Consider the following 10000-nt stretch of genomic DNA (forward strand, 5'->3'; position numbering starts at 1 on the left):
TAAGACGCTTCCTTCCACTGGGGACTATGGATATAGCCGAGTGAAAACCTGGCCCAAAGTCTAACGAAACCCGAGGGTGAATGGGCCGAGGAGAAGGAGCTAGTGAGAAACCACCAGCAATAAACCGCTCAACATTTTTTAAACGTCCATTCCCCTACAGACGGAGAAAATATCGCTCCTAACTGGCTGAAAAAATTGTTGGCTACGGTATATGTCATTGTTGACGAATCGCGCAAAGTAGAAACATGGATAGCAAAACGTTAACGGTAAGTCGAGCTTTCAGTTTTTTCTCGGCGAATTTTAAATTGTATTACGCCAATGTTTACACGAGGCGCGTTATGATTGATTGGTAGTTGACGTCAAACCCGTGCTCGTCACACGTGATTGAAAATGGGAGGTTTCGAAAATGTTGTGGGGTTGGTTGCTGATGGTTTTTCGCTCCTTCTCCTCGCTCCCTCCCCCTTCGCATACATTACATTTACATGTTCAATCTGCTTTGCTCGCAGTTAGCAAAAGCGAGTCGAGGTGAGTGATTACACGTGTGTAAAGGAGAGAACAACTGAAGAAAGCGACCGTATTCTGTTGTGTTTTACCAACAATACATTGCAGAACGAATAGGTATTCAAAAAAACTAGTGTACAAAGTGTACAGTCCACTGAAATAAGTAAATATCATCTAAAATCAACTTAAATCAATACAAAATGCAAATATGAAAAGCCAAAGTATTAGGATACATGTATTTTTGTTATTAAGACAGATAAATAGAGGATATTACGTGGCCGCGCGGCGATACGGAATTTCTCTTCGAGTGTAGAAGAATTTTTCACGAGTGTGCGTAGCGAACGAGTGAATTATTTTTCAACACGAGAAGAGAAATTTTGTATCTCCAAGCGGCCATGTAATATTCTGTTTATTATATAAACATTTAGCTATAAAGAATTGCGAAAAAACGTTTCTTAAAAACATTTGAGAAATTTTGTAAAAACGGTTAAAAATACACGACGTTTCGACGTTCTCGGACGTCGTTATCAAGTGAAAAAGGGACAGTGTGAATATTCTATAAATACAAGAAAAAAGAATAGTTCATCAAGAAAAAAGGTAACATAAAGATATGCTACAAGCTAAACAAAGAGTTTAGCACTTATGGAGTCACTCTGAGTGTTAAGGCCAGGCCTCAGTTCTTTAAGCAATATCATTTTGTAAACGAGGCAGTCAAATTTCCCGTGGCACTTCTTAAGAACACGAAATTGGTCCTCATTAAGAAGATTTTTGTCACCGTACGCTTCCAAAAGGTGTTTACCGATAGCCGAATACTTGTGCTCAACAATGCGTTGATGAAGGTGTCGGGCTGTATAACCGACATAATCTGCATCACACAGATCACATGCAAATTTATAAACAACGCAATGCTGACTTACAATACTCGGCTTAATTTCTTTCGGCTTGAGATCTTGCTGCAATTTTTTGCTCACAAAAACTGGTTGTAAAGTGACGGAAATCTTACTGCTCAGATCACGTAATTGCCTACGGACTGCATTAGCGGCTATCTGATCTTTGAAGGGAAGAACTATTCTGATCGTGTTACCATCGTCCGTTTTCTTTTCTGGCTTAGTTACAATATTTTGAATAAACATATTAATGGTGGAATTTATAAGGCCAATTGGATAATCAAGTCGGGAGAATATAGAACGCAACTTGGCACATTCCCTATTAAACGCTTCAGTCGTAGATGACAAGGCATAGGCGCGACGTAACATGGTCTTCAATAAATCGGTTTTGTAACGTTTGTCTACATGGCTTTGAAAATGCAGGAGTAGACCAGTGCTGGTTGGCTTTCTGTAAACATGGGTTTGTGTTATATTTCTAATCACACTTAATAACGCTTTAAATTATGTTTGAAAACTTGAGGCCCAGGAAACGGCTCCAAACCGGCTGCAGGGGTGAGAAAATGGTGGTTTAACATCGCTATCGAACGGATGCTGAAGCCAATTGCTTTCAAGCGGTCATGGCGGTCGGACGTGCTTTGATCTCGTCCGTAATTTTATTAAGTTTTTCGCTGTTTGCTTCGTTTCCTGTCAACTTATATTCCCCCAAGCTCTTCGAGAATGCTCAAGTGTACTACGGAGATAAATTTGGCATGTATTTTAACTCATACCCGGTTGATTTCAATCTAATTTCGCCAAGGAACTTGTCACGATTCGGCGGCCATTTTGTCACCTCAACTCACAAGAAGTTTCAGAAGTCAAGAGTGGCTTACTATTCAAATTGTACGGCTTCCCTCAACCCGGTTGCTCTTTCTGTGGCTAGAAATGGAGACATTCATCCTCATCCAGGACCTAACGGACAATGTAACTCTGCCAAGTTCTATATACCGAAGGGTTTGAAGGCGATGGTAAAAGTTGCTCATTTGAATGTTCGCTCCTTGAAATCAAGAGAACAATTCTGCCTCGTTAAAGACACCATCCTGCATAACAGTTTCGATATTTTCACCATCTCCGAAACTTGGCTCGATTTATCTGTACTTGATGCGTGTGTTGAGATCTCTGGTTATCAGCTCTTCAGACAAGATCGCGGACCACACAAATATGGAGGCGGCTTGTGCATTTATTCTAAGTCCAACCTTAAAGTCACTATACTGGAGGACTTATCATTTGCTTATGAGGACGGCTTTCAACAACTATGGCTGAAAGTACAGTGTAGAAGCTACAAGTCATTTTTGATCTGTAACACCTACCTACCTCCAGATACACCTACCAGCTGCTTTGAATCGCTTACAAACTAATGCATTACTCCTGGATCTGGATATTATTGTGCTTGGTGATCTAAATTGCAACTGATCGAGAAGCCAGCAAGAGTGACTGAGACCTCAAAATCTCTTATTGATGTGATCATGTCTACAAATAAGAATATTGTTAGCCACTCTGACGTGCTCACCTTCTCAATAAGCGATCATTATCTTGTCTACCTAGCTTTGACGCTGAAGACCCCTCGACTCAAGCCCTCATATGTTACTATCAGGAGTTACATTGGCTATAATGTTGAGCGATTCTGCGAGGATTTGGCATTTGCACCCTTCCACATGATATCCATATTTGATGATTTTGATGATCAAGTGGACACATTTAATGCCTCGTTCACAGATATCTTGGATGCTCATGCCCCAATAAAGAGAGTTAAGATCAAGGCCAGACGAAATCCATTTTTTACGACTGAAATTCGCCAATTAATGAAGACCCGAGATCAATGGCACAAAAGTGCTATCAACTCAAATGACCGCCTTCACTGGAATGCATATCGACTTTTTAGACAGGAAGTCAAGCGTGAGCTCAGATTTGCAGAAAAAGCTCATGTAAGATCCGAACTACTGAAGTGTAGTGGAAATACCAATGCGATATGGAAGATCATAAATAACTGCCTGCCAAGGAAAAAACATCCTCGTCCTACTGTACCTGATAACCCGGTTGCTTTCGCAAATAAATTTAACGAATATTTCACGTCTGTGGGATGTATCACTGCCCAGAAAGCTGGTGACCTTGCTACTGAACATAACTTTGATATTAATCCTATAACTACAGTGGCAACACCAGATGAATGTCCTGAAATATTTCAATTTCATGCTGTGTCAGATAAGGATGTCGAATCTGTTATTAGGGGCTTCGCCTCCAACAAAGCACCTGGCTATGATGAAGTGTCTGTTCGAGTGCTCAAAGGTAGTCTGCCAGCAATTCTTCCGGCGATAACAACCATTATGAACAATTCCTTCAACACTAAAACCTTTGCAAGGTCATGGTAACTCCAGTCCTAAAGTCAGGTGATTCTGAAGAACCATGCAATCATAGACTTATCTCTCTTTTGCCTGTGTCTGAGCGCCTGGCTCATAGACAGCTTGTTGATTTCTTATCTGCAAACAAGAAATTAGCTAAAACCCAGAGTGGTAACCGTAAGCTCCATTCCACGGAAACAGCCCTTTCCTTCTCCCAACATAAATACTGCCATTGCCAATCTGAATAAGGACCTCAATAACATCTGCAGCTGGTGTTGTCGAAATTCTTCACTAATAAACCCAGATAAGACCAAAGTCCTGTTTATTGGCGTACCACAACTCCTAAGACGGCTGCCTTCAGTACCTGTCTCAATGCTTGGAAAAGAAATCACTCCTGTTACTGTTGCCAAGGATTTTGGTATCTACATTGACCAGTCACTAACCTATAATGATCATATTACCAAAACCGCTTCCAACTGTCTACATAAACTGATCCACATAAACAGAATCAAGCACCTACTAGATAAGAAGACATTGATTTTACTTATGAACTGTTTTATTTTTAGTAAACTCTTGTACTGTTCGACGGTTTGGTCGAACACTAGTTCCAATATTAAGAAACTCCAATTGGTTCAGAATTTCGCTGCTCGTATTGTATTGGGACTCCGAAAGTTCGATTATATTTCACAAGGCATCAGATCTCTTAATTGGCTGCCTGTCTGCGATAGACTCTATCTAAATGATGCAATAATGATTTTTAAATGTATTCACAATCTCTTCCCTGATTATCTGGCAGAAAAATTTACATTTCGCTGTCAAACTAATATTAGAAATACAAGACAGAGCAACCATTTGAACATTTTGAGATGCAGATTGGCTACCGGTCAGGGTTTTTTTTTTTTTTTTATACCGTGGAGCCAAACTATGGAATAACCTAAGTAATGATCTTAAAAATGTAAATTCTGTAAAGGCCTTTAGATCGAAATTGACCAAACATTTACTTTTAACTTAATTTCATCTATTTAGCAAAACACATAATTTAGATTTGTATTAGTTAATTGCTTATTTATTCTTATTTATATATCAATTATCGTTCTTTGTATTTTTTATTTAACTTGTAACTGAAAAACCCTTTTTAGGGAGTTGCAATAAAGCATGTATGTATGTATGTATGGGTTTCAAGTTCTCTTCCATTCTTAATTAACTCAATTCCAAAGAAAAGGATCATATTATCAATGGGAAATTCCATTGTAAACTTCAGGCTCGGATGTAGACGATTCAAAGTAGTCAGAAAGTCAGCAGCAGCATCGGCTTTAGGTATTGTAGTAAGAGTATCGTCGAGATACCTCTTGTATAGAAAGGGTGCCTTGACTTTCTGACTACATAGCATATTTTTATGTTACCTTATTTCTTAATGAACTATTCTTTTTTCTTGTATTTATAGAATATTCACACTGTCTCTTTTTCACTTGATAATGACGTCCGAGAACGTCGAAACGTCGTATATTTTTTAGCCATGTATTTTTAACCGTTTTTACAAAATTTCTTAAATGTTTTTTATAGCTAAATGTTTGAAAAAGTCGCTTCTTTTTAACATTATATAAACACCAATGAAATACTAAATCACTCCACAAAATGCATCGAAAGGTGCGATTTTTATATGTAACCATAGCAACAGTGATCTTTTCACGTGTGAAGAGAACATGTTATTTTCACGTATGAAGATATCATGTTTTCGCGCGAAAGCTCACTTAGTATTTCATTGGTGTGTATATAATAAATCAATATATTCATTTTCTTCTGAAAGTCTTTGGAGTAGGATACTGTGGATTTTAATGTTAAAATTGTTTTCGAACAGATGGTGAATTAGAGGTAAACTATTCCGAATTTTTACACCATTTCTTGAAAAGGACTTAATTTGTTTGTCAAGTCTTGAGGGTTTAACAAAATAGTCACCTCTTGAAGAACCACATTTTTTTTTTCATAGGTACTAAGATTTATCCATGAAAATCATAGTCAATAAAATTCGTACTGATTCTAAATGTAGCCACCCAGGAACACGAACGACAAAATTTCACTGTGAAGAAATATCGTTCGTCCAATCAGCGATCCGAACGACGAAATTTCACTAGTGATGAATGAACATTTCGAATGGAACGTCATCCAACAGCCGTTGCACAAAAACCGCGTGCTTTGAAAAATGACCGAGGTAAGGTTTGTTTCTGTTTGCTCAGTTGAGGAATTTATTTTAGAACAAGAAAACAGAAATGCCGCTCATAAAACTGAACGAGATGTACGATTGCTTGAACGACTTTTGAAAACGAAAGTCGAGGACAGGAAAATGGAAACTATTCCAGCGGTTGAGCTGAATGAATACTGAATACATCAACCAATTTATCATCTCCGTCCGCACTAAAGACGGCAATGAATACGAGCCGACTTTCCTTTGAAGTGTAGTGGCTAGCTTGGAACGACAACTGAAGAAAAAGGCTATTGCGCAAGCATCACAAACGACCTGGTATTTGAGTAAGCCAGAGAGGTTCTTTAGTCCAAACAAAAACAACTTAAGAAGTAAGGAAAGGGAAATCAACCCAAAGCGCCGGTATCTTTGACAAGCGACGAACTAAAAACACTCTTCACTTTGGACTACTATGGAATATCTGAATCACGGGAAGAGCCTGATCTACCAAAGCTTTGTACTTGTCGAGCAAATGGAAAATGAAAGGTTGTGGAATAGTTATGTCAAGCAACTGGATATCCACGCGTTTTCGACGAAAACTTGACAACTTTTTGCTCAACGTTCGACTGCAAGACCTACTGACATTTCTCTTTTAGATACAGTCAATTTTTTTGGAAATCCGGGTTTTTTAACCAGTATTTCGCGTATTTCAATTCAAAATGTGAACGGACTTGGCCGCATCTTTCCGTAACTAAAAACAATCCTTGACAGGAGATCTGCGACGTGTTTAACTGTAAACTCAAAAATCTGGATCCATACATACAGTGGTATTAAGAAAAAAAATTACACTTATCAAGTTTCAAGTGTGTGACTTTCGTCGACAACTATCAGCGGCAATTGTCTCTTGAGTGCCGTGGATTCATCCCGCAACAACCGTAAGAAGTCTCTCAACAAAGCTTGCTCAGGGCAAGCGTAACAGTTTTCTTAAAAGCCTTAACGCTCAAATCAAAATCATTAGAATTAATCTGTTCCTCTCCTAATTCGTAACGATACAATAACCAAACAACGAGGGCCAATCTCTTCCAGAAGTGCTCTCATTTCCCATTTGCTTGACAAGTACAAAGCTTTGGTTAATCAGGCTTTTCCCGAATCCTGTAGGAAGAACAGCCAATACATCCTTGCCTTGGAGCAAAAGCGTAATCGCTTTCTTCTGTTCTTTTTTTAGGACTAATCCACCAAGTTGCCTAGATAGCCTTTCGAAAACTTAAGCTTCTTTCTATAGATAAGCCATGTTGTTTTTGAAACTTGAGAGCCTTGCCTGTATTTTTATTGACAGTTGATGCGAAATCATTTTGAGATGTATTGTGTTATGGACCAATCAGGTATTGCCTTTGTTGGTGCAACGAGACTCGCTGAACACTAGTTGCAGTAAAGATCGAACAGTGTCCCTATTTTTCCCGCCGAAACCCTTCCACTCCTCCCACCCACGCGGTAGTTATGTTGCTCTCCCCCGTTCGCGCTCGCTGTAAAAAAAAAAACAAAGATAGCGAAGAAGACAAGAATTCTGTTTCATCCCAAAATCCCGGCATTCTCAATGTACTTATGGATCAAAGATATCAAAGTCAAGTCAAAGTTCATCGTAAGAAATGCTTATTGAGTTTCGGGCCAAACAAGCTGCCGTTGAGCAAAAAATTAAAATTCTAAGAAATCACTGCAGAAAAGCAGGCTAACTTAGATCAGTTTGAAAAGACAAGATGAACTTGGCCAAACCACTGCACAAGAAGCTTTTTATCAAGAGGCCCAGGATAACGAATGTAGATTGAATGATGGACAGCCTTTCTCACTACCTACCTCGCAACATGATGTCACTGGCGCTTCTTTTAATGAAACGATCACCACGCCAGGTATTCCATCGCAGGTATTCTAGAAAAAGATGTTTCGACGTATGTACAAGTGAACCAAAGGGCCTCTGCTGGCACGACTTCAGAACGACCCAGCTGGAACGCTGCAGTTCAATACCACCCAACTCAGTCCCTTCTGTTTTTGAGTAACACGTACCACAGGCAACCAAGTGTACGCTCGTGGAGCGTCTAGTTTTGAATGTGCTTTACAGTTTGTCAACACAAAGGAGGCGTGACTGGACGGGTGTGACAATGCACTAATGTCGGGACTCAGGGGATAAAAAATGTGTTGTTACAAAGTACAACCGTCCAACAAAGGTGAGGAACCCACCTTGCGGAAATGCTGTTGGTTTCAATCAAGTGATGTCGCTTGCAGGGCTACTATTGCTTTGTTGGTGGGTTGAAATAAAGATTTAATCTTTGTCAATTGATTCCGATGTGGAATCCTAAATGTGGGAGCATTTTATCCAGGAATATTTGACTCAATTTGGTGGGTTCCTGAGAATTTGGATTTTATTATAACCATTGACAACCGAGGAATTGAAAGAAGGGACAAGAGAAGTGTTTGGCATTGTTCTTTCAGGCAGCTGAAACAAATACCTCGTTCCTGGATTAAGCTCCGCTCTTCCATAACATATTTCTTCTTGAAACTTGGACAATAAGCTATTTTGTGTTTGGGATTATGGCAAGCAGCGCATTTCTCGCGTGTATTGGTGGAATGATACACTGTTACAGATCTTGCCAGTTTCTCGGTGGGGGCCTTGGACTTTCTTATGCCTGGCATCGAAATATATTAGTTCAGTTGCTGTTGATCTCAGAACAAGAAATTCGAGGAATTTATAATAGTCAGGGACGTCTTTGTCCATCATGTAAATTGATGCCACTCCACCATGGTAAGGGAGTCAAAGGTTAGATTCAGCAAGATCTGTTATGAAGCGATCAAAGTCAAGGGTGCTCATTGCTTTAACGGATTTGTGTTGTGAATTGTTGCTTCGTATCGCTTCCAGTAGGACTTTCATTGTGTGGGTTTTCTATCAAACGTTGGAATGTTAAAGTGCACGTAACCCTAAAATATTTTTTTCGCTAAAATGAATCTTTGCACCTGTTTGAAACGCATTGCAGCCATCCTTTCATTTTTCTAAAAAATCCAGTCATTTTATAGGCTTCGAAAGTTGCGAAAAACCAGGTATCTTTTGTTCACGACCGAGTCAGAAGGGGAGTGGGTCTATTCCTGATTTGACGTCACAATCTACTTTGCATGCATTTTTACAAAGAGTTAATGCATGTAAATCAGTTTGTGACGTCAAATCAGGAATAGACCCACTCCCCTTCTGACTCGGTCGTTAACAAAAGATGCATTGATTTTCGCAACTTTCGAAGCCTATAAAATGGCAGGATTTGTTAGAAAAAGGAAAAAATGGCCGCAATGTGTTTGGAACAGATGCAAAGATTCATTTTAGCGAAAAAAATATTTTGGGGTTAGGTGCACTTTAAGTGAAGGTAATTTCACGGTTTTTGCTTCAATTTGATCTGGGGCAGTCTTGAATTCTTTTAACAGTTTCATTAGCATTAGCTCTTCGCGATGATAATTATTTTGATGTTCCATTTGCTCCCTTAGCTTTCAATTTCCCGTTCTTTGTTTTTACGCCTTTCGTCACGGCGGCGTCGTATGATTAATTTCGTTCCTTGATCTTGAGAAGCTTTGGTTTTGTCAAAGTTTTCGGATGTCGCATCATTCCACTTATCGCCACCTGTGTCTTCCAAATTTATGAAAGACGATTCAACCTCTCTGACATCCGTTAGATCATCAATTTCTGTTTCAGTGGGATTATTTTGAGCTTCTGAGGTTTTGGCGGCTAACCTATTTATTCCCTTTGTAATACGATTCCATTTAGATTTGAGTGATCGCTTTCCTTTGCTTTCATTTGATTTAGCATCTTGTGGCTTACTGAAAGCAATGCAAATAATGTGGAAGAGTTTACTGATGTTTTCTCTTATGTGATCATTCTGTGCTTCCAGTTCTTTGAAGTCCCTTTCGAATATATCCTATTTGGTTGGTGCAAGCGATGTCCTTGCTTTGATATGTTAACCCCAGCTGGAATATGTTGTATAATTCACGAATTTCATCCAAGTATTGTCGAGCGCAGATTGTGTTCT

The 10000-nt window shown here is 39.2% G+C and overlaps 1 protein-coding gene across 1 annotated transcript in view; it reads left to right on the forward strand.

The window, feature by feature from the left end:
- The window catches only part of LOC138020783 (latent-transforming growth factor beta-binding protein 1-like), a 95943-nt gene that overhangs the window by 3270 nt on the left and 82673 nt on the right, over positions 1–10000 (forward strand). The window lies entirely within an intron of this gene.

This window comes from Montipora capricornis, chromosome 10 (assembly GCF_036669925.1).
Source record: "Montipora capricornis isolate CH-2021 chromosome 10, ASM3666992v2, whole genome shotgun sequence".
In the NCBI taxonomy this organism is placed as follows: Eukaryota; Metazoa; Cnidaria; class Anthozoa; order Scleractinia; family Acroporidae; genus Montipora; species Montipora capricornis.